Here is a 25,106-nt window from a genome sequence, read left to right as displayed (position 1 = left end):
ATCCCACCTATTCCCACAAGTGTAAAGCCAAACCTCCTCCAGCCACCCCCACACTTACAGTGTCCCCCCCTGTGCATCCCACCAATTATCTCCATCCAGCCCCTTGGCTGAGGACATCATCCGGTTCCTTACCATTGTACTCCAAAACATTCACCCTTTTCAACACCCCCACACCTTTCGACAAATCTCCCTTGCCACCCACTCCGTTTTCCACCTGAAGACCTTTGCCACTTACACCCACAACCAAGCCCACTTCACCTTCACCCTCCTCGACACCCTAGTTTCAGCCTCTTCCCTTCCCTCTCTTCCCCCCCCTCTCTTCCCGCCATGGCACGGCATGAGTATCGCATCCTCACCCAGAACATTCACTCCTTCTGCTCCAACAAATACCTAATCATGCTTACCCTCTCCCGCCACCAGGTCGTCACCTTCCTCTTGAACTAAACCTTTCTCCAGCCCCACCATTCTATACGCACCTCTCCCTATACCCTCCACTGCACTGATACACCTGGTCCTCATGCATAGGGTGGAGTCACGATTGGCTACCTTAAGCATATCCCCGTCTGGCCACAACCTCTCCTCAATGACCCAACAGAACACCTTATCCTCAGTGTCTTCTTCCCCTCCCTCCCTATTACCTGTGCCACCATGTATGCCCGCTCCATTGCTCCTCTTCCTTATGACTTCCTCTCGCACATTGACCGCACCTTCTCCACCTATGTGATTGCCGCCGACCTCAACATCAATAGCCACTCTTCTGCCACCCTTCGGCGGTGGCATCAGTTCCTCTCCACAGTCCTAGGTGACCTTGTTCCCCTTCCCCAGCACAAGCAACCCGAAAGTGACACCATCCAAGATGTTGTCATTGCCTCTGCCAACCTCCTTGGGTGTATGGCCATCGCCATCTTTGACCCACAGGAGGTATCAATCACCTCCCTATCCTTCTCATCATAACGTCTGCTCACCACCCCTCATGGCTCCCCACCCTGCACCCCCTCCCAAGATCGTCAATGACTACCACTGTGCCAGCTGGGATGCCTACTAGAAATCCATCACCACCTAGGTCGATAGCCACCCTGATGAGGACATCCACACCTCGTCCTTCCTTCATAATGTAATTACTGATGCTGTGGAGGCCCATGTTCCTACTAAAACCATCTGCCACAACCATACCACTCTCCCTCCACTGGCTGTCCTCCTCCGTGAATCCCACTACCTCTATCACTCCTTCCTGCACACTCGTGACAGGGAGACACTGCAATGCCACCAGCAAATACAGCAACACAAGCGGAACCTTATTACAGCAACAAATGCTGAGACTGGCGGTCAGACTTGCACATAACTCAACGCCACCTTCCCTGTCAACTCCTCTAAGTACTGGTCCACCTTCCATCGCCTAACTGGTTCCCATTCCACTCCGCACTACCACTTGCTGACAACCTCAGTAAGGCCAACCACTTCGCTTCCCATCTTTCTGAGGTCTTCTCCATACCAGATCATACCCACTTCGGTGATTCTCTTTTCCCCACTGTCATGGAATGTGCCGATACCATGGTCGCTATACTTGCTACTAGTCTCCGACATTGACACTCCAATCACAGCACAAGACATTACACTTATCCTACAGTCCAAATGCAACACGGCCCCTGGTCACGAGCGTATCACCTACTGCCACCTTAGAGAAAGCCCCAATTCCTTCCCGACGGTCCTCGCCCATCTCTATAACGTCATCCTCTCTACTGGCTTCGAGCCTGACCTGTTGAAGACTTCCTGCATCCTCTTATTCCTCAAACCCATCAAACACTCTACTGCCATCTCTTCCTATCGTCCCATCAGCCTCACCTCCATCTTCAGTAAGGTCTTCGAAACCATCCTCTCCCGCCGTATCCATCAGCACCTTAATCAACACCACCACCTCCTCCCCCTTACACAGTGTGGCTTCTGACCCTCCTTCTCTACTGAAGACGAACTTCTTAACCTCATTCACCTTCTCTCCCTCCAGCTCAACTCCAGTCGCTCTGCCATTTTTGTTTCCCTCTACATCCAAACTGCTTATGACCGTGTATGGCATCCTGGTCTCTTCTTTAAACTCCAAACCTGCGCCCTGCCTATAAATTTTGCCCGTCTGGTCGCTTCCTTTCTCTCGTGCCATCCTTCCTATGTCACCCTCCACAACACCAACTGCTGGCGTACTCCAGTTCACCACTTGGTGTAACCGGTCATTCCTCCATCTCAACCCCTCCAAAACCCAGGCAATCATCATAGGCCACACCACTCGCTCCTTTAACCAGTCATTCCTCCATCTCAACCCCTCCAAAACCCAGGCAATCATCATTGGCTGCACCACCCGCTCCTTTCGTCTCCATGATTTCTACCTTTATGGTCGTCCAATCCAGGTCCCCCCCACCCTGAGATACCTTGGCATCAGCCTCGACCGTCACCTCACCTGGACCCCTCACCTCCAGACCATCTGGGAGAAATCCCATTCCCGCCTCCGCCTCCTGAAACTCCTGTCTGGCCAGACATGGCGATTGCAACCTTCCACCATCCTCCACACCTACAAATACTCCATCCATCCTATTCTCTGTTATGCCAGAGTTGCCTGGATCTCCGCTGTTACAAGGCCCTCCAAATCCTTGAATGCCATGCACTCTGTCTTGCCTTCCGTGTATCCACCTTCTTCCCCCACACGACTCCTGTATGAACTCATCCCCGTCCCCCACCTCCTCCTGTTCCTCCAACATCTCCACATCCTTTACATTGTATGGAGGCTTGATCCCCCCCCCCCGCCCCCTGGTTTCCTCCTTCCTGTACACCCCTGCCCATTGCCACGCCTCGATCGGTGTATCCCTCCTTCTCTCCACCTCCACACCCTCCATTTCCTTCATCAGGGCAATTTCCAGCGCCTCCCTGTCCCAGATGATGAACTTCGCTGTGACATATACCCTTCCTTCTGACTATAACCTGGCCTTGTTTCCTCCCCCCTCCCCAGGGCCTCCTTTTTCCTCACCCCCTCCTTCTCCCAGAGCGGATTTTCCTCCTTCCCCCCCACCCTGCACCCCATCCTTGCCTCTTTCCCTCCCATGTCCCTCCCTACCTTGCCCTCTTCGGCGCGCCCCCCGCTCGTCTCCCCCCCCCTCTACCCCTTGCTCCCTTCTTCTGTTCTCCCTCATCTCCTTGCGCCTGGCAAATCTTCCGTTTTCATCATCGTCAGTATGCCACATCTGTGTTGTGTTTAGTGCTGTTTCTCCTGCGCATCGAGAGGTGTGATTTTAATTGTGTGCTGGCCTTGTACTTAGTGCTACTGTCAGTGTTTGTTAAGTGCTGCACCATCCATCGATACTTTTATGCTCCGGTCATACTGTGCCTAGTTTTCTTTTAATTGTTCCAGTGTGTGGCTTTTTTGTGTGTGCTACTTTTTTACGATTTGTATCTCCATTTTATAGTCGCCCCTCCTTTTGTCTATTGTCTTCAATGATGTTCCCTCTTTTTTATATCTATGTTCACCATGTTTTCTCCTTTTTTTCTTTTTAAATGTCTTCTATTGTTGGTTCTACGTCTTTCGGCTGAAGAGCAGCGCATATGCTGCTGCCAGCCCGGCCCAATGGGGAATTGAAATACAATAAAGGAAAAATAAACACTGGACGTCGGTTCACTCCGAATACCGACCTGAAGGACGTCTCCATGGAAGACTACCTCTTCGCCATCAGAATAGGACTTGGAATTAAGTGTATGTGTGTTACAACAGACTCTTGTATGAAACTTAGAAGTTATCTTTTGTTGCCTCTAGTAGGAAATTCTTATTGGCTTTGTGATTGTGACTTTTCGTTGTTATACAGTCATTTCCATGTAGCCTCACGTAAATAAAAGTTCTGTTGTAAAAACGTTCGAATTGTCAGTTACAACACAAATGGCGACGAGTTTGTTCCTCCATGTGTCTTCATCATGGTGGAAATAGTGTTTCAGCAGCTGATCCAAAGTGTGCCAGTGGGCAGCGGAACTGCCGGAAGTGTCATTTCACCACAGGGATCTCACACGAATCCTACGCAAACGAGATGTTCCACGCCTCTGACGCGGCTTTCCGACGCGACGCCATCAGACTCGACGATCCTACTCTGGACCAGATCACTGATCTGGCATTGAAGTACGAAATCTCTACGGCGGCCGACAAGCGGAAGTTGCGCCCCTGCATGATCACGACGCCTCAGAGCCAGTCGCATTGCTGGCGGAGGTCGAAGAGGCTGCCGCCGTCCGATCCGAAGATCGGCGCCGGCGGCCAGGTTCAGCGCTTCGTCGGCAGAGAAGCCACCCTGTCCAGGGCTTGGCACCCTCTGCCTGTTCCGCGGGTCCGGCGCGGACCGTCGGTGCACAGAGGCCCCCGTGCCCCTCGCCAACGCTGCCAGCCCCTCCGGCCTGCCTAGGATGCTTTCAGGACCATGCACGGAAGACTGCCCTGACAGGTGGGCATATTGTACAGTGTGTAACCGTAACGGACATGTCATCTCGGTCTACCACTCTCGGCAGCCTCGTCCTCCTCCTCCTCCGGCCACTGACCGTCGGGTGCCGTTACCTATGGACGTCAACCAGGTGCAGTCTTCGGGATCTTCCAAGCTGATGAACAACGTTCAGGTCAACGGTTGGCTGCTTCAGATGCAGGTGGATACCGTGTAATTTTCCTCCTTTTGACTTGTGTGTGTTATTTACTATCCTGATATCTAAAACCAGATGTACTACTTGCGTGTATTTTGTATTCTCTGAAGTGGTTTACAAAACATACTGTAATGCAAAGCCAACTGTATTATTCTTATACTACACTGTTAGTAATAAGCAATGTAACAAACAGAAATACAGTTACCTATCCTGACAGCAAAACCACAAAAACAAGTGTAATAACCGTGTGTGTTAACCTAAGGAGTAAGCATCAGACTTTAACTCGTTTCTTCAAATAAGTCATTAGTTCAGAGATATGGCAAATAACATTAGTTAGACGACTATTCTGCATCGATAACAATATATGTGGTTGGTGGTACACTATTATTTGCCAGTCTAATTAGGCACACGTAATGAAGCTGAGTAGGCCAAAAGAAAAGATTTCAACTCCCTACATACCTTTCACTTCAGATTTAGGTAAAAGGTGGTTCAGCAATACAAGAAAAGTTAAGCCGCTCGAAACAAAACTACAGCACCCTATTGCTTAATCAAACAGACTGATTTCATGAAAACAAAAGTAAATTTGGCCGGGGGGGGGGGGGGGGGGGGTTCTACATCAACATATTTGGTACTCAACATTTCATTGATTCACTATAAACTGTTTAACGTTACTATTTATCACCATTTATCATCAACTTAGTATTTCCTTTCATTAATACGTAATGTGAAAGCAGCAAACAATATATCTAATGTGATCTCTGAATCTGGCATAACCTTACGTAATCATTTTAACACAGAAAATAATAGCACTGTTAATTATGAAATTCTTAGTTATTCTTTCCATCAATTATTTCACTGATTAATCACTGATTTGCCAACAATATATTAAAGATTTGACAGGTTTGGCTGAATATAGGTCACTCGGAATTTTCATTTACCACGTTAGGCTCCTGCTTGGTTTATGAGCGGGATAATTTACCAGGTGGACACAATTGTTAATTTGGATGATGTTTATTATTCTTAAAGCACATTTCAACTTCCTGGCACACACTATTATACATAGCTAAAATGTCGTACCTTGTAAGCTGTGATCAGCGACGGTGGCGTTGGTGGCAACAACTGCATTAATATCAGAACGGCCAAGAGCAGTTATCCATGTCGGACTTATTTCCTCTTCATAGCGATGATACATCTTATAATCAATAGCCCGTTTTTCTCCCCATACCAGGCCGTGATAAACTGCAGGTTATAACCTAGGCAAGATGCAACAATATGGCGCACTCCACACTATGCTGGCGTTGTACGTGCTGCCTCTAAGATCACTGGCCACCGACTGACTTCGTACGCGCCCGCCAAAGCGCCCCAAAAGTTCCCGCTCCCACCTTTCCTACGCTTACACAGCTTTCCGTTCCTGACGGAAGTACTCCATCTTTTACACTACACATATCTCATACAGCCCTAAGTGAGTGCCAGTAACTATTACATACATAATTACGTTATAGCACCTTTTTACATTTTTAATTGTAACAAATAGATATCTTTACAATATTGAAAAGTAAATATTACACCATTTTTCTTAACATGTACATACACTTTAATTTTATCAAAGAGTTTCAGTATCGATTTCGCTTCAAACAAGATGTCTCTAATTGTGTTTTAACAGTTTCAACAAAAATTTTCAATTTTTTTAGAAAATATGAACAATAATGTCACAACCAGAGCAGCGGTCTCACTGATCAACTATTCCTCTTATGCGAAGATTGGGATGCCACCCGTGGAGCCCACACCTCGGCGCCCCCTTACTTATAATAAGCAAGCTATCGGTCTCTTGGTTCAGTTCACGGCTTCCTTCCTGTATAAATCGTTTCTCTGGGAAGTTACCTTCGTTGTGGTCAACAATGCAGCCTTTGCGGACGTTTTTGAGTTAGATGCCTTCCGTGTCTTCGGCTTTGCCATCAACGACAACATTCATCTGGTGTCTTCCCAGGTTCTGTTTCTGGCAGTCGATACCTTGAGCACGGATTTCCAGGACCTCTTTTCACCGGGCATCGGCAGTGCTCAAGATTTTCAGGCGTTGCTCCAGCTGAAACCGTCTGCCTACCCAAAGTACATCCGCGCTTGGCAGGTCCCCCTCGCCCTCCAGCATCCTCTTAATGGGAACTGGACCGTATCACCACAGAGGGATTCGTCACTCTGGACCATTCAATTGGTGGGTGACACCGTTGGTCGTCCTCAAGAGACCGGAGGAGTGTCTTCGGGTTTGTGGCGACTTCAAGGCTTCGCTAAACCCTCAGCTACAGGTTGAAGACCATCTGCTTCCCCGTCCCGTCGACCTGTTCTCCAAGTTCACTGGGGGATAATCTTTTCTCGAAGATCGATCTTGCCGAGGCCTACCTCAAAATATCTTTTGATGAGCCACCTACTTGCTTGGCCGTCGTCGACACAACGTTTAAGCTGTTCCAGTTGAACCATCTCATGTATGGTATAGCTAGTGCACTGTCAATCTTTCAGCGTTGCTTGGAACAGCTCTTGCAGGTTGTGTCTTGATGTATCAACTACCTCTACGACATCGTCGTCACCAGCAGTACCATGGATGAACATCTCAGTCACCAGTGACACTTGTTTCTGCGCCTGCGGCCTGCAGGCCTAAAATGCTTCTTTTTTCAACCTGCTATTTCCTACCTGTGTCACATCATTTGCCACAATGGCATATCGCCTACCTCCTCCCACATCACAGGTATAACGGCCCTTCCTCGTCTGCGTGACGTCCACCAATTGCGGTCTCACCTGCGTAAAATTGCTTACTATCGGAAGTTCATTCCCTCACCGCCCACATTGCGGCGCCCATCACCCAGGTCAGTGACGACATACAGGATGCGTTGGCTGCATTCCAGTCATAGCTGAGAGGGTGGCTGCAGCGACGACAACCGATCCCCTCCTCCAGCTGGTGCGCCGCTATGTCCTCAGCGGCTGGCCAATAGTTCCTCCACCTTGCGCCCAGGGTGCCCTCCGATTCTTCCTCTTTGTCTGCTATCAACTGGTGGCCGTCAACGGGGTTGTCCTCCGTGCAGAACATGACGCCAATCCACGAGTAATCGTACCAACCTCCCTGTGGTCCAGGATTCTCAGCGTCTTACATCAAGGACACTGGGGTATTGCCCAGATGAAAACTCTCACACGTCGCCATGTCTTCTGGGTGGACATGACGGCAGATGTGGAGCGCATGGTTTGGGGTTGTCAGCAGTGTACTCCGCGCCGGTCCTATCAATCCTGGCCGGCCTCTTCCCTCCCATGCGAACGCATCCAGGTGGATTTTCCGGGACTCTTCCTCGGCGCTTACTGGTTGCTCATCACGGATGCCTACTCCCACATCCCTTTCATTGTCCAATGCTCCTCTACCACCACAGAGACTACTATCATGGTCCTGTCCAACATATTTTCCATTGAAGGCCTTCCTGTCACCTTGGTCAATGATAACGGTCCGCAATTTCACCAAATTCAGCCATGATAAAGGTATCCACCATGTCTTTACCCCGCCTTTTCATTCACAATCCAATGGTGGGGCGGAGAACCTTGATTGCACATTTAAAACTCAGATGCAGAAGTACATAGAGGACCGTTCTCCAGAAGACGCTATTATGTTATTTCTCAGTTACTGCAGTTCCGGTTGGTGACAAGAGTCCAGCCGAACTGCCCCAAGATCGCCAGCCTCGGACCCTATTCCATCTCCTCCTCCCATGGGTGGCACCTTACACCCATCCCAGCACTTCCAGATATTCATCTGGCTCCACAGTGTGGGCGCGCGATTTCGTATCCCAGCCCTGCTGGCTGCCGGGGTTCGTTCTTGGGCCCCGTGGTCGACAACAGTTCGACGTCCGCCTGCACGACAGGGTGTGTTTTCGGGTCACCTCAACCAACTCCATCCTCGTTTCCTCGACCGGCTTTAGCCCCAAACTCCGGCTTCTCTCTGTCTCCCGTTGCCGGCCCGTTCCGTGAGGCCTATGTAGCTGCGCTCTCCTCCATTAGTGGGGGATCTTCCAGGAAATGGCCAACAGCCAGCGGCTGCTAGCCCCGCGCCGCCGCCACCTCCTCCGGTCCTGGGGCAACCCCGGGACCTTCCCCGGGATCCACTTCCCGGCCCCTCTTCGGCGCCGCCCTGGTTCGACGACACGCTTGCCCAGCCCACAGTCGCCTCACAACCGCCACCGTTTCGACGTTCCCTCCACATCGCGCGGAAGGCGGTGCCCTACTCACCGGCGGCCGTTTTCCACCACCTCCTTCAGGACGAATTAGCTGCCGATCGGCCTACGTCACCGGCTACATTGGTGCTGCTCTGTCCCACATTCTCCCGTGCCATGCCAGCTTTCCCAAGCGGGGTGTTACGCCGTCACCAAGGTAGCCCTTGCGGATCGGCAACACATCTTACACGACACAGGACCGAGGTTGCCTAATTCCAAAGGCGTAAGCAATGATAAACGATGGCTGGTTTGGAAACAGACATTCCGCTTGCTACTTCCTGCAAAGGGAGTTCTAGATGGCCTGCAGTAAGTATTACTACACCAACATCGGACTGGCTGGTCAATACTATTTAAAGGCTACAACCAGCACCGGACGTCAGTTCACGCCGAATACCGACCTCAAGGACGTCTCCACGGAACACTACGACTTCGCCGTCGGAATAGGACTTGGAATTAAGTGTATGTGTGTTACAACGGACTCTTGTTGGAAACTTAGAAGTTATCTTTTGTTGCCTCTAGTAGGAAAATCTTACGGGCTTTGTGATTGTGACTTTTCGTTGTTATTCAGTCATTTCCATGTAGACTCACGTATATAAAAATTGTGTAGTAAAAGCGCTCGAATTGTCAGTTACAACAACCTTATTCGTAGCAAACATTGGTAACACATCAGAACAAATGAAACGTCCCCTTTTGAATAATTTTACAAGACTGTGCTTAAACTGACGCACAATATTTTTAGCGCAACGCAATCTGACTTTCAATAATCTCTACAAGAGAATGGCCCTGACTAACATTAACCTGTACTTTTCACAAATAACTTACCTCACAAAAATCTTGGTTACTCCCACTACTGAAATACAGCAAGCGCCGCTACTGCCAGCTAAATAAAAGATTCAAACTATGGAAGGCACTAACTACTGATAGGGATAGTTAGCAAATGAAAGATATTAATAGAGAACAAACAATGTATTTACCTTGATATCACATATATATATATATATATATATATATATATATATATATATATATATATATATAGCAGTTCATGAGAAATTTCAAAACTCCGCCATCTCTCTCCCCACATCCACCACTGCTGGCGGCTCACCTCCAACTGCGCAACGCTACGCGCTGTTCACAGCCAGCTGCCTAACACTACAATGGCGAGTATTACAACAATGCAAAGCAGCCACAGACTGCACACAGCACAGCCAGTGATTTACATACAGAGGTGGCGTTACCAATAAAAAAACCTAAACAGCCTACTTACATAGCCCCCATGCTCCCCACAAAAAATTTTACAAATTTTTTTTGGGCACTGGCCAATACATATTTGTTAAATTTTTTTTCACAATTACAATAACAAAGAAATCAAATGCACACACTTATTGATACAATGTTGGTCAAAAGCTAAAATTTTTTCACAGTCCATAAAGACAGTCCTGATCGTTGATCACACTAAAATTGCCGTGTTTTTCTCAAAGTCTGAGCAGTAAAAGACAATGCACACAGACGTAGTGGATTTCCATGCAGTCTTGAAGAAGTAGTGTTGTCCTTCCAACGGAAAGACAGTGCTGACTCGACATGCAGACAGGTAATGGGCCACAACAGAGCAAACCCACAGCAGAGTCATTCGACGTTTTGAAGAGTATTGGTGGGTAGGTCATCACAGAGCAGACCCACTGTAGTCCTGGTAGAGATTACGGTATTGGTGGGCCACCAGAGGTGCAGACCCACTGCAGTCCTTGTAGAAATAATGGTATTGATGGATCATCAAAGATGCAGACTCACTGTAGTCCTTGTAGAGATGGCCAGCAGCCATCTGTTGTGACTGTGCAGGTGCACAATCACCATTGAAGAGTCTTGCGGATAATATAGCAAGTCAAAAACCACCACTTGTGCACTCACAGAGTTTTTGGAATTGTCCTTAGAACCAGCAATGCTGTTATGCAGTCCCTTGCTGAATTATTAACACACGTGCAAACACTAACAGTCCCTACTTCTCACATATTGTCCATATACTATGACCAACAGAAACGTGTGCAGTGAAATGGAACTTACAAGTTACTTAATTTGATGACCTGGTGTCAATTACAATTTTATAACATAAGAATACAATTACAAAGGTACAAAATACATCATTAAAGAACATAACAATACAGGTAACATTTGTAGTAATAGGGGCATTACAAAAGAATAGAAATAAACATATACATCAGTGTTACAGGAATTATGACATAAGTAAACACATAAAGATCAGAAGAACTTTTGAAACATCACCTCCACATGTGAGCAACAAACCAGAATAAATAATGTCTAAACATCTTTACAAAGTAATTAACATAGTATTAGAAAAATTCTACAACATAGGTCTTATCAGAAAAAACATATAAATACAGGAAAAACATAAATACCCAAGGGTACTCAAAAACATAGTGGGATAACACAAGGAAAGGACAGGGTTTGTTTTACTGCAGTATTTTGCAAACAAAACTTTCTTTACTTCTCGGAGATCTCCCTTCGTTCCTCATTATTTCCAAATAATCCTATCAATACCTGCTTTCTCTACTCTGTTCATATTTCTTTCAAAATAATTACGGATCATTGTACAATACTCATTTTGGCCCAAAACGTTTTCATATACCTTCAATGCATTTCTTTCCATTCATCACAACTAGTTTCTTATATAGTCTACCCCCTCTTAAGCTAACTTAAATCTACTGAGCTCAGATGCTAAACTAAGGGACGAGGCAATGCAGCAGCACATAAAACAATTAACGCAAACAGCAATGACAAAAAAGTGCAGATTTGCAAAGGAAGCGGCATTTTAGAAATTAGCGAAACAATTGCAATATTACGACTAATATAAGGCAATGTGCAGCAAACAAGAAAAATAAATCTGGCTTAGCAGAGTAACACAAATTAAAATTCAGTAGCACTATGCCTGGCAAACAGCATAACTTACACCTAAACATGACAAAGTTCAAGCAGAAAAAGTATTACACTAAAAATGGCCATGTCTAATACCTATGTCACATCTTAACACTAGAGTGATGCATCGCAATTTATTCTACAAAAGAAATTAACAAGTACTTGAAAAGAAAACTATGATTGCAGTTCCTGTGAAGGTAAATGTCTTTTTGTGCTCCCTCATTTTTTTTTGAAAAAATTATTATTTACTCGATCTGTAGACAGAAAATATTTATATTAGTACATCTATAAAATTTTGTTTTAACCAATGCTGCAATGCAGCTAGAAACTAGATATTAAACAAAATGAGTAAATATGTACAAAGGAAGGCATGAAACATCATTCATTAGCCATAGGCCATTTCATAAGGTAGTTCAGAAAATCTCTCAACTCTCGTAGAAAGACGCTTGTCATAATCAGGTGTGCAGATGTAAAAATATTTCTCGTCATTTCATTAGGCATTTCTGTAAACATCATAAATTAAGAGCTCCACAGTGTCAACATATGTTTTCAAGTTCGACCGTGTCGTTTTTGTGATGCTCTCCACAAAGGAACGTCAATAGCGAGGATAATGGCCTCCCTTTTTTTTTCCACCTGTGCCACTGAAAAGGGCTCGCAATAATGGCTTTTTCTCCAGGCGTCTGACACACCTGGCCGCTCACAACGAATTATTTCACGGTCACTTACCTTTCTTAACGAAATATTTACGACAGCAGTTTTCGCTACAGTGATAGTCTCATATAAAAATTTCATAGGTCAAGAATTTGCGTTACAAATCTGTAGAAACAAAATCGTATGAATATAACAGTGTCCAAAACAATTTCGCCGGCATTGTGATACATTCACGCATTTACACACATTTCATAACTCTTAAAGTACGATTCTCGGTTTACAACATCCTTTTTCACCAGTCAGAGTCCCTACCTTCTATTCATTACTCCTTACCTTATTACACATATATATATTCGTCGACGCTTCTTTAATATTTCATTATATGAAATATGTAGCATAATCAAATTCCTCATATAGCATCAGCTTCTTGACCACAAACATACCTCAGCAGCATAATACACATCGTCGTCGTAAAAATAACATCATAACACCTCAGTCAAATCTCAAAATCGTCGTAGCTTCCTCCAATAATTTCAAAACCTAAAAAAATTCTCTGCTCATGTCAAAAGTGTCATCTGCCTCAAACGTACTTTAAAATCATGATCCCATACCAAATACATCATTCAAAGCTCTCATAGTACCACAATGGCTCCGAAAAAATATGAACAGTTCACAAAGTACTGACAAAATGCAATTTCATAAGTGTGAAGTTATCCAACGGTGTAATTATGTAAACATCTGTCACTGACGTAAAATAAATGTTTGTCCCTCTCAGTTAAATGATCAGATAGCTGTGTAATTCTGTGTTAGAGAAATATGGTACCGATGTGTAAAGTTGTATAAGCAAATACGATATTAGCTAGGGCTCCTTGTGCTTGCCAAACACATGATACACAAAGTAAGTGTGTACCCCCCTGAGGATAAATGAATAATACCCTCAGGTGTTACAGATTACAGCAATGGAATAAAATGTATCATGGAATACCTTTGTATCATTGTACTTCAAATATCTTTAAAAATAAATGTTTTGAGTACAAAATTAATCACTCAAATGCGTGTACTGTAGCGCTAAACTGTGCATCTTGTTGTAAGATAATCTCTGTGGAAGTGTCGTAGTTATCGTCCTCCGAAAACTAAGTTCTGCAGAAGTCAATGTACTTACCTCACGATACACAAAAATGAAATGCTTTGCGAATAGATATCTTAGTTATTACGTACCTGACCGTGATCAAGAAAGTACTATAATGTAACGTATTGTTGTGCTACAGAAAAGGCAGTCTCATTGTAGCTATACCACAAAAGTTACTACTAAACATGTTTTTCTTTCCAAAAGAATTCAGAAAACTGTGCAGATATAAAACAGATACAGTGCAAAGCAACATTGTAAATTGTGTCACACATTAGTAGCGTCGTGATAAAATCGTGTATCTTTCACAGAAACCAAATACTAAGTCATCTTTAATCTCACACAAACTACTTCAAATAAGGAATGTCTTTTCAAGTAAACCAAAATGTTGCATTAAAATCTCATTAGCAGTATATGTTCTAAGTATGTATGCCTTATAGTTGTTACGTAATCGTGCAACTAACTAGCAAGAATGTACACACACAGTAACATGTGACGTCTGTTCACTATAACAATGAATTCGTAGTTTCTGTTTAAAAATGTTCCCTAGGTTCTTGATTGGATATTTAACTTCATAACATTGTTGCATGTTAACAGTTTCTCAGTGTGACAAAGCGTACTAGTAGCGGCAATTGAAAAGTTTTATGGCAAAGACAAAGTTAAAAAGCAGATTATCTTTCAATAAACGGTTTTCCATTTGAAATGTGGTACAATCGTTTACTCTTCAAAGTACTCAGAGTTTCAGCTTGAACGCAATTATCATGCAGTATACGTCGGTAAAGAATACTGGAATTTTTCTCAAGGTTAGCTTCTATGTTATTTTTCTCTGAGCAAGCCGGCGCACGTGGGTGCCTGCGGCGCGAGTCATTGTCTGTCTCTTTGTTGGCGCGCGTCGTTATTGGGATTAGGAGACGTAGCTTCTACAAATTCGCCTTGCCGAGAGGGCCCAGCTCTGTTAGAATCCCACCAGTTCTGATGCAATTCAGGTCTGTCGTTACGAATATATCGTCTGTCGTCATGTCGGTAGATTCCGTAGTTTCTTCCTTGTCCGTCACGTGGTGGATAATTTCTCCCCGAATCGTAACTGTGCGCCAAACTGTTGCGTCTGAAGTTATTCTGTCTCCCTTGATAATAATTGTTTTGGTTTCCATATCGTCTGTGTCTCTGGCTGTCTCTGTGATAGTCATTACCGCGGAGTAACAGCCTACTTACACAAACCTTATCTCTAGTACTCGACTGATTACAGTTTACTATTTTAAATATATAATAAGTCTTGCATATGACTGGCCAAGTCTTTCACAAACCGTATGTCGTAACCGTAACCACAGGTCTTCGTGGAATGCATGGTACGCGAATATTTTGACTGGATCATCATTGCTACGGGAAGTATGTTCTGTCACCTTTTCAGATTGGCCCTTGTACAGTCAAATAATAGGATTGAGTAAAACAGAATGGGGAAGCTGATGTTTCAGTCTACTTCTGCATATTGTGTATTCTGGAGAAAACTGTGAATTGCATGGCAGAGGACACTTTGTGTCAAATATTATGGTTTTCTTCCCATTGCGTTTGATTATGGGGCGTGGTATGAATGACTGCTTAAAAGTCTCTGTGCTGGCTCTAATTACTCTAATAATGTATGGGCGGTCCGTGTAAATGATACAAAGGGGTGTGAAGAATTTAACGTAATAGTTCTTCTTCAAACTTGGTAAGTAGGCGTTCACTCGATAACTTGCGTCTGTCTTCGATCATCTAGCAAATAAAGATTCCGTCATTTAAGTGACGTTCTCCCATTAGTCAAAGAAACATTGTTTGTAATCGTTCAGTATTCCCTTTTAGTCGTCTTTGATATGGATCCCACACACCTGTATAATATTCTAAAAGTGGAGGCATAAGTGGTATGTAACCAGTCTTCTTTGTAGATCGACTGATTTCGCCAATGAACCGTATTCCCCCTCGTGCCTTATCTTCGACTTAGTCCAAGTGATCATTTCATTTAATATTCCCAAAGACAGTTACACCAGTGTTGTATGAGTCGACTGATTCCCGTTCTGAGTCAATGCTGCTGCTGTCGCTGAATACGATTTTTATGCATTTTATAAAGTGCAGTGTTTTATATCTCTGAACATTTAAAACACATTGCCAGTCATTGTACCAGTTTAAAATCTTACGAAGGTCCGACTCTATACTGTTCAGCTTTTTAAAGATAGTATACCTATGCAGGAAACTGCATCATCTGCAAAAAGTCTGAGGCTATTTTTAATACTGTCTGTCAAGTTTTTAATATACAACATGAATAGCATAGTTCATACTGGAGTAAGCTGTGGGTTGACTGGAGTTACTTTTTTTTATCTGTCGAGGATTCTCCTTCGAAGATAATATGCAGCGCGATTCCTACCAAGATATCCACAACCCAGTCACAATATATGTTCGATAACTCACTAAATGGTATCTCTGCACAAAAAATGTTGGCATGATTGCGAGTCAAATAATTTTCAGGTCAAGAAATTTTACATCTGTCTGGTTAACCAAACCAATTGCATTCAGGATGTCATGAGAGATAAGCATCAGTTGGGTTCCGCATTTTCGGTGTTTCCGAAATCAATTCTGGTTGGCCTAGGGGAGCTCATTCTGCTCGAGATATTCATTATGTCTGGCCTCAAAACATGCTCGAGGTTTCTACTCGGGATGAATTGTAGTTTTTTGGATCACTTCTGCTTACATTTTTGTAAAGAACCGTGATCCATACTTTCTTGCAACCACAAAGCGAAGCGCTTTGGTCGATGGATTTGCGGAGTATCATGATTAAAATGACAACTGACTCATCAGAAAACTGTATATAGAATCCGACAAGTATTCCGTCAGGGCTTCATTCGTTGTTTCACTTTAATTCTTACTAGCGCTAGAAGAGATGGTATGCAATGAGTGTTAGATAAAAACCATAAGAAAATGAATCGAGTACTTTGTGTTTAGATAGAATGGGGAGCAATGAAGTTAGTGACACAGAAAAGACTTGTAGCCAATTTTGTAGCTTCGTAATATTATGCAATTAGGAATTAAATAAGGGGAATCACAGCAGAGCGTTAGGCAGCGCTGGAAGAGTATCTTCTACCAGAACAGGTACAGAATGTTTGTGACGGTCTCGTACTGGTTGTACACAACCTTTAAAAACTATCCATTTGTTGCTTGGCTTTTCTCTGTCATAACTGTTTCCGTATTATTCCTGTACGAGCAGTGTCTACAGCATTTTGATTCATATTGTGTTCCCTTCGTACCTCTCTGTGGCCAATTACTAACATAAATTTCGCGGTTGCTTAGACGTGATCATTGTCCTCTATTGGTTTGTAAGGGAGTTAAGCGAAGCGAGTGATATATTTGGCAAAATTGGCCTTTTGCATTTTCCCAGAAAGAGATTGCCAAAAGTAGACAATGATTAAACTAAAACTATTTACAGAAACCGGAGACCACACTCCATAAAACCCTTTTTAATAGCGTCTCGTTCTAGAGACTGATTACCAATCTTTCAGTGAAATGTTACTGACCGTGTGTGCTACCATCAAACTTACGATAATGTCTAATCAACCAGATCTCTGAGAACGTAACGGCACACACATAATGTCAGTGACAAAGTGAGGAAATTTTAAAGTTTATGACAGAAATACACGACGAATGTGTCGCACACAGAAATATACACAACTGCTCTGAATCAATAAGGACTACAATACAAGCCCCCTGCAGAAAACCAAACAAGTCTGTAACAGCAATCTGGAGATGAATTTTTAAGAAATTCGAAACGGTTTGATTTAAACAAATTTTTCAGTTTATAATACCTGTGAATAATCGCTTTACTTCCCCGTGCAATAACGATACCAATCGATAAGCAGCCTCAAGAGGTCATGCTTTCTATAAAATTTTATATCGACATGACCTTTGTGTGTGTCAAGGCAACGTCTGCTACAGCCTCAGAACGCTGAAATTTGCTAATATATTTTAAGAACAGTGATGTGAATAATGTTGTTAAGTGAGACTAAACATATTCTCAATCTAGCCTTGGACTTTCGTGCAGTTTTATCACTTGTAAACTATGGGCAGCAATTCTAAATCAAATTTCCTAAAAATCTAATGAGCAAAACGAAATCACTAGAAATAGGCAACTGACGAAGTCTCGCAAGTACTTCTCTGCAAATGTTTTTAACTCGTATGTAAGGCGCGTCTCACGTAATATGAGTGAAAGAATAAAATGAAGCGCTATCGTGCAACCCAACTACAAAACCCCTTCTCCAGCTCACACAATTTCGGCATCGGTCCGGCGTCTGCTGAACGCAGCTCCATTTGCGTCTGCCGGTTAGATTCACGGGAACGTTCTTTGCCGGAATTACTGCAAGTCGCCGCAGAGCTAAATTCGCAGTCCGTGTTTGCGGTTCTGTCGACGCAGTATACGGCCGTAGCTCGCGGGGCGCCGAGAATTGAACGCCTTGTGAAGTTCGCGAGCTGCTCTGCTGCGGTGGAGTTAGCGGAGCGCCAATAAATGAGACAGCCTCGCTAGCAGCGCTATGAGCATACGCTGCGAGCAGCTCCCCAAAACACACACACACACACACACACAAACACACACACACACACACACACACACACACACACACACACACGTACATGTAGTCCCGCAGAGGTGCCCTATTCTTGTAGTGCTACGTTAGTTGGGAATTGAAAGTCTCCAGGAAACATTAGAACGTCAAGTACACTGCAAGATACGTAAAATTTTATGAAACTCTAGCATAAAAAGAAATCTGCACTATGTAACACAGCACGAATTCAAGTTGACAAAGATATTGTAATCACGCTACTTCGTCGAAAACTGACATTTTGAGGCTGTGTGTGCGTGTATAGAATATCTGTTGATTCTCGTAAAGAAGAAAACCAACCACTGTTGATAATACAGTTTATTTACACAAATAGAGTCGATACCGGTTTCGAACAGACAGGTGTATCTAAATTTCACATCTAGATACACATTTTTTTTGTTTACATTAGTTTTTTGTTCTTTATTCTTCCTTGCAGTGAATGCTCCTTAGGATGGTGAACTCCTACTGCGTAAAACGATGTTAGAGACGGCCTGTTTAAACATAGCTATGCCTACTAAGGATTAAACATTATATAAACAAATATTTACGGTTGAGTTATTGCAGTAGCTGACGTCTGAACTTTAACTGCAACAGCACGGCCTTGTAACTGTAGGTTACTTACGACGACAACTTCGCATAAGTAAACTCTGAGTACTGCAACTCATCCTTAATATTTGTTTTCATTGTGTTCAGTCGTTATTAGGGGTAGTTAAGTTTAAGCAGGTCGTTCTTAGAGGCCGAAAGTTCTTTAAGTTTCAGTTTCATCTCTATTCATTCTTGCGAAGTAATATAATCATAGCAATGTTCCTATGTAGACATTTGCTAAATTATTTCATAAGCATTTTTTTGAATTAGAACGTATGGCAAAACCACGCAAAGAAACTTCCACCACAAACGGGGAATTACCATCCAAACATTAATTTCAACAACAGGAAATGAGTATCTAGAGGTGATCAGCCGTCTGAATATGGACCTGACGGTTGGAAAGCGGTAGTGGCAATATTTATGTAAATTAATAACATTATCAGTAGTTAAAAACGCACATGCACAGTCACAGCCGCAAGAAACTCCTTTTTTTTTTTTTTTTTTAATGAGAGGTTACCGGTACGGTTTGTCCATGGAGTTGTAGCCCCTGCTCCGTTTACCGTCACCGTCTATAGAATCATGGTGGTCTCAAGATGGTCTAAAACAGGCCGAAACAGATAACCTCCTAGAAAAAAGAATTTACTTGCACTGTGAGTGTGCATTTTTAAATAACAAAAAAAGTACCGCTGTTCTCCACGAGAAGAGAAACGTTCTCAAAAATTCCATTATCAATAGTGGTTGGTTGCTGTTTTCTTTCTTGCAAGAATCAGCCTCTACACTGGAATGACCTTCGAAAAGGGATTCAGGCACCAGCAGATGATTTCCGATACACTTCTTGTATTGACAGTAACATAAACAGGAATAAGAAGGAACACGACACGTGAACGATGACATAAAACCAACATACAAAGATCTACCAGAAACATATGATTAATAATGGTTCTCATTAACTAATGTGGCCTCCAATGTGGCTCAACTCTTTCTCTACTTGACGAGTCTTTGATAAATTGAATTTTAGGTGTCTTACGAATAACTACCTCCTGTAGGTGACTGTGATGCGTTCTTTCAATAGTTTGTGACAATAAAAGAAAAGAAACCTTCGACTCCTCACGTACGGTGCCCAACGCGCCTCAAGCTACATTTCCCCTTTCGACGCACCGATCACGGTCAGAAGTGTCACTTGTCCTCACTGTACGAGACACAGCATAGGGTTTGGGAATTAGCGACAGGGCACTAGCGCAATACCTAATGGTTATAACACACCCATTCTCGACTCCATGCTGCCAAATGACGGGGTTAAAATCTCTTTCATTGATAGGGTTCAAAATTGCTATCCCCGGGTCGAGTAACACAAACGTTCCTCAGAGTTGTCTTTTGCGGAAACGTTTATTAATGACGGAATAATGGTGTGCTGAAAGTAGCTCAAGATGATAAGAAGGCATTGGATGCATAAAAAAGAGAATGTCTTAGTCGATGTGTCAGAAAAGAAATGACCAAAAATTCCGGAATATAAATAAAAAAAATTGTCAAATTATTCAGCAAATGTCTGCAGAACATTTCTATGACTACGTTACTTCACTGGAACGAATACAGATGAAGCTAAAAATTAAAGAGCTGTCGGCCTGTACCATGTACTGCAGAAGATGCACCCTAAAATCATCACCCATCGTAATGTTTTGTTTTTGCCACACAGGATTTTCTTTGTGTAGACTGTATGTAAATACTTTGCGACCTCTCCAGGATCGCTCTGCACGTAGGTGAGAAAAGTCACGAGATACCTTCCAATATCGTCTTGGACCTGATTCGTCCCAGTGTAGCGCAGCAGCTCGGCGTGGAATGACCTCAAAAATTCATTGGAAGTATCTTGCAGAAGTATTGAGTCATCCTGCCTCTGTAGTTGTCCATAATAGGAAAATTGTTGCCAGTGCAGGAGTTTGTGCACAAGTCACCCTCTTTATTGTGTCGCATAATGTTTGATGGGATTCATGTCGGGCCATTTGGGTGGGCAAACATTTACTCGAACTGTCCAGAATGTTCTTCTAACTGGTGACATGACGCATTGTCATCCACAAAAGTTACGTAGTTGTTTGCGAACATGAAATCAATGAATGGCAGCAAATGGTCTCCAAGTAGCGGAACATCTAGAGGATCCATCCCATTTCATGTAAACACAGGCTACAGCATTATGGAGCATCGTCAGCTTGCACACTGCGTTGTTGGCCACTTGGATCCATGGCTTCGGGGGTCTGCGCCACATTCGAAGCCTACTATCGGAATTCATCTGTCCAGGCCACGATTTTCCATTTGTCCAGCGTCCAGCCAACGGGACCACGAGCCCAGGAGAGGAGTTTCAGGCGACATCCTGCTGTTAGCAAAGGCACTCGCGTCGGTCCTCTGCTGCCATAGCCAATTAACCCCAAATGTCACCGTACTACCCTAACAGATACGTTCGTAGTATGTCACACGTTGACTCCTGAGGTAATTTCATGCAGTTCTGCTTGTGTATTAGCACTGCCAACTCTACGCAAACGCCGCTGCATACGTTTCTTAAATGAATCCCGTCGGCCATTGCATTTTCCGTGGTCAGAGGTAATGCCTGAAATTTGATATTCACGGCACTCTCTTGACACTGTCGATCTCGTAATATTAAATTCCCTAATGATTTCCGATACTGAATGTTCCTTGCGACTGGCTCAAACAAACATTTCCTGTTCGAGGTTGTTAATTTCTGTCATGCGGCCATGAAACTTCGGGAACCTTTCCTCATGAATCGTCCGAGTCCACGTGTCAGCTCCGCGAATGCACTGCCCTCATATATCGCATGTACACGGTACTGCCGCTATCTGTATATGTGCATATTGCTATCCCACGAGTTTTGTCTACTCAGTGCATGTGTCCACTCTCTTCTATCGGCTCTGGATTTCGTCGCCATCACGCACACTTTCAGGCATTCAGCCTATGCCAGTTCTACACTACAACCTACTTCATTAAATGAGTTGTACATATTTCACCATCTAAAATATTCTCTCCCCATTGGTTGTACAAATGTCTGCTTGCAGCTGATAGTATGATACCATCTGATCGTTCAGAGTACTTAAATTCCACTTTCGTGTCGTCACAAAACATTATTTCTCCTTAGGCAGTCGGCACTCTTTCGGGACTTGTAAATGGGGGACGACGGGCCTCTGGGATACATGACGACGGTCCCAGTGGGGTCGCACGTGTAGAATTTCTAGGCTATATAAAATTCATCCACAACTTCCAGAGAATTTACATACAGGCATCTCAATAACAGTAGTGCAAGACGACTTCTATTGCCAAACGCAGAGGATAGAGTGGATCAGTCGAGAGGAGGACTTGTACCAAGTGGTGGAAGTATCTGCTAACGTGATAGAAAACAATGAATGTTGATTTGGTGGTCATGGAAAGCCGATATTGCAGGTTTGGAAGAATTTTGGAGAACAAGGTAAAAAAGGGAACGATAACATCCAATTGTAATTTATAAAATCAATTGGGAAATTGGTCATTAAACTACGATTTCAGTGACTGCGTGAAATCTATAGGACTGGAGTTTTACGGTCGAATTTTGAAAAGACTCTCATACAACCAGTGCCGGAGGTATCAGATAAATACGAGAGCTATTGTACGATCAGCGTGACGGAGGAAATCAAATATTGAAGTTGTTGAGCAGAAGCATACACAGAGGAATAGAAAACAAACCTAAGACCTTTGATGACGAACAATAGGGCTTTAGGAAAGGCAAAGGCCCCAGAGCAGCAGTTCTGATATCGCGCTTGACAGCAGAAGCAAGACTTCATAAATCTTACATTGGATTAGAAGGCATACACAAAGGGTCAAGTAGTGTGAAGTAGAGCAGGGCGTTCCGGATCAGCAGAAATATTGATATCTGGAACAGGGAATGAATGCTTAAAGAGAAGTTCCGAGATTTAAAATGGCGTACGGCGATATCACTGTCGATCTCCACTACTATTTTCTCTGAACACCAAAGAAGCAATAGAAGAAATGATAAAAATGTGAACATTGACAGTAATAGGGTAGCAATTATAAGATATGCAGATGACGTACCTATTCCCTTTGAAAGTGCGGAAAAATGGGGTCTATATTGTGAATCATGAATAGTATACCGAGTACGGAATATGGACTGACAGCCACAAATTTTATACGTAATTAGGGACTGCGTACTAGATGTAGGAATTCTCCTATAATGGAAGCAGAATAACGCATAACTAACGTACCAAGGAGGCTATTGGAACTAGACTCGTAGGACTAAAGGGAGCGTTTCTCACTAAAAAGAGTTATATTACCATGAAAAAGCTATTAACTTAAGAAATATATTTCCAAGAAAATTGTCTGTAGCAAATAGCTGTATGGAACTGAATCACGGAAAGCCGGAGACTGATAGAACAAAATAAAATGAGATAAGTGTTACACAATGACATTGAAAATTAACTGGACTGATACGATAATAAATGACGTGTTTTTCAGCAGGACGGTAGAGGAAATGAATATGTTTCAATGCAAACTATAGAAGGGTCAGTATGACAACAAACCTTGTTAACACGATAGGATATAACATCTGTGGTACAGAAGGATAAGGTATAATTGAGACCCAAAAGATTAGGGAACGAAATTTTGCAGTAATTTTCTTTCGCTTTCCTTTCCACCACATTGTTTTCACTCCTGTCTTCCACAATATAAAATATAGTTGCTTTGCCTTGAATGCTACTTTGGTATTTGCATGATATACGTACGAAGCCGAGCAAGAAGAGATGACTTTTGAGCGCTCCAATAATGCCTATTGCCAGTCGTGGTCTTTTCGACTGCCTAGTCACGCCACCCACAGTCACCCCTGGTGACCAAGGTACACAGCACTATCAACACAAGTAAATGCACGAAGCACTACAGTTAACTTACAGATAGCCTGCAATTTTAACACCACTGCAAGTCTAACATATGAGTCTATAAGTTACCTTCAGTTGTGAGTTCATCTATTTTACAGTCCACATGGGTATTGAAGGTGAGCTCGTAAGAGATGGGGAGGTTCTCCGCAGAATCGACCAGTAAAGGAACTTATGGGTCATACTGACAGGCAGAAGGAAAATGACGACAGGACATGTGTTAAGACATCAGCGGATACGTACAGCAGAAGGCTGTTAGAGAGAGCTATAGGGGGCGAGAATTTTAGTGGCAGACATGTAATTGAGGCAATGGGGTGCAAGTGCAACAGTTAGATGAAGAAGTGGGAACAAGAGAAGAATCTGTAGTGGGCAGCATCAAATCAGTCAGAAGACAAGCACACAGCAAGATAATTATATGTCTGCACCATAGAATTAGCTCTACCTTGGTTCCATCCTGCAGATTGCGAAGTCCATTGAACCAACTAGTGCTTTTTTGCATTTTCACGGATAATCATATTAATATATACTTACAGAGTGTAATTCCTAATAGGTACGAGCTGCACTTTCTCTCATGTTTCGGGAGGTATTTGCAATTTAGTTTTTGCAGTGTGAAGCTGGAGTCTGCTCATCACGTGACTCCAGACCGACGCAAGGCATTGGTCTGCTTCCCATTACAGACAAAATGATTTTTAATAGATATAGCGATCCCATTTGAGTCTGGTGAGACATTCGTTTTGTTGATTTGTATAAACAGGGACACTGAAACACGTAGAATAACCAGTCCGCCAGCAACGAGTGTGCAGTGCTGCTGCCTGGTGGTAGCAGTCAATGTGGGCCAATATACATTACATCAGGAGCAGCTTCTTGGAGGCGTCGAGTTGAGAGCGGGGCTCTGTATGGCGTTAGTTAAAAGCCACTGCCAGATATATCTGAAGCTGCAACCATCACGACAGCGGACCCAGTACTGCGTTCCAGGATGTCGCTCCGAGTGTCACAGGCTGGTAGTGTAGGCTGATGTTGAGACGAGAATATCTTAGTACACTAACAGTTGAGTACTTATAAGCTGAAGACTATGTTCACTTAGGGCTTAATTAAGGCATGTACTCAAACACTTCCGAGGTGGAATGCGAGGAAAGGCTTCCACAAGTATATTGCAGCACCAGCTGTGACACCCACCTGGCTCTGCTTTCCAACACCTGTCGGTCGTGGTTTGCTTCAAAATAATGACACTCTTGCCTGCCTGCGGACGGCTGTGTTGCAACTCACTTTGGCTCTTTCGTATTTTTTGACAGAGTACGGTCGATATGTACAATACTCTAAAATGTTCCTGGATGCATTTCGTGCTGCCACTACTGCTTTTCCTAATACGATCGGTCATCCCGGTGTTGTG

This window comes from Schistocerca nitens, chromosome 5 (assembly GCF_023898315.1).
Source record: "Schistocerca nitens isolate TAMUIC-IGC-003100 chromosome 5, iqSchNite1.1, whole genome shotgun sequence".
Classification (NCBI taxonomy): Eukaryota; Metazoa; Arthropoda; class Insecta; order Orthoptera; family Acrididae; genus Schistocerca; species Schistocerca nitens.
The sequence above is the reverse complement of the archived record's forward strand: the minus strand, read 5'-3'. Positions refer to the sequence as shown.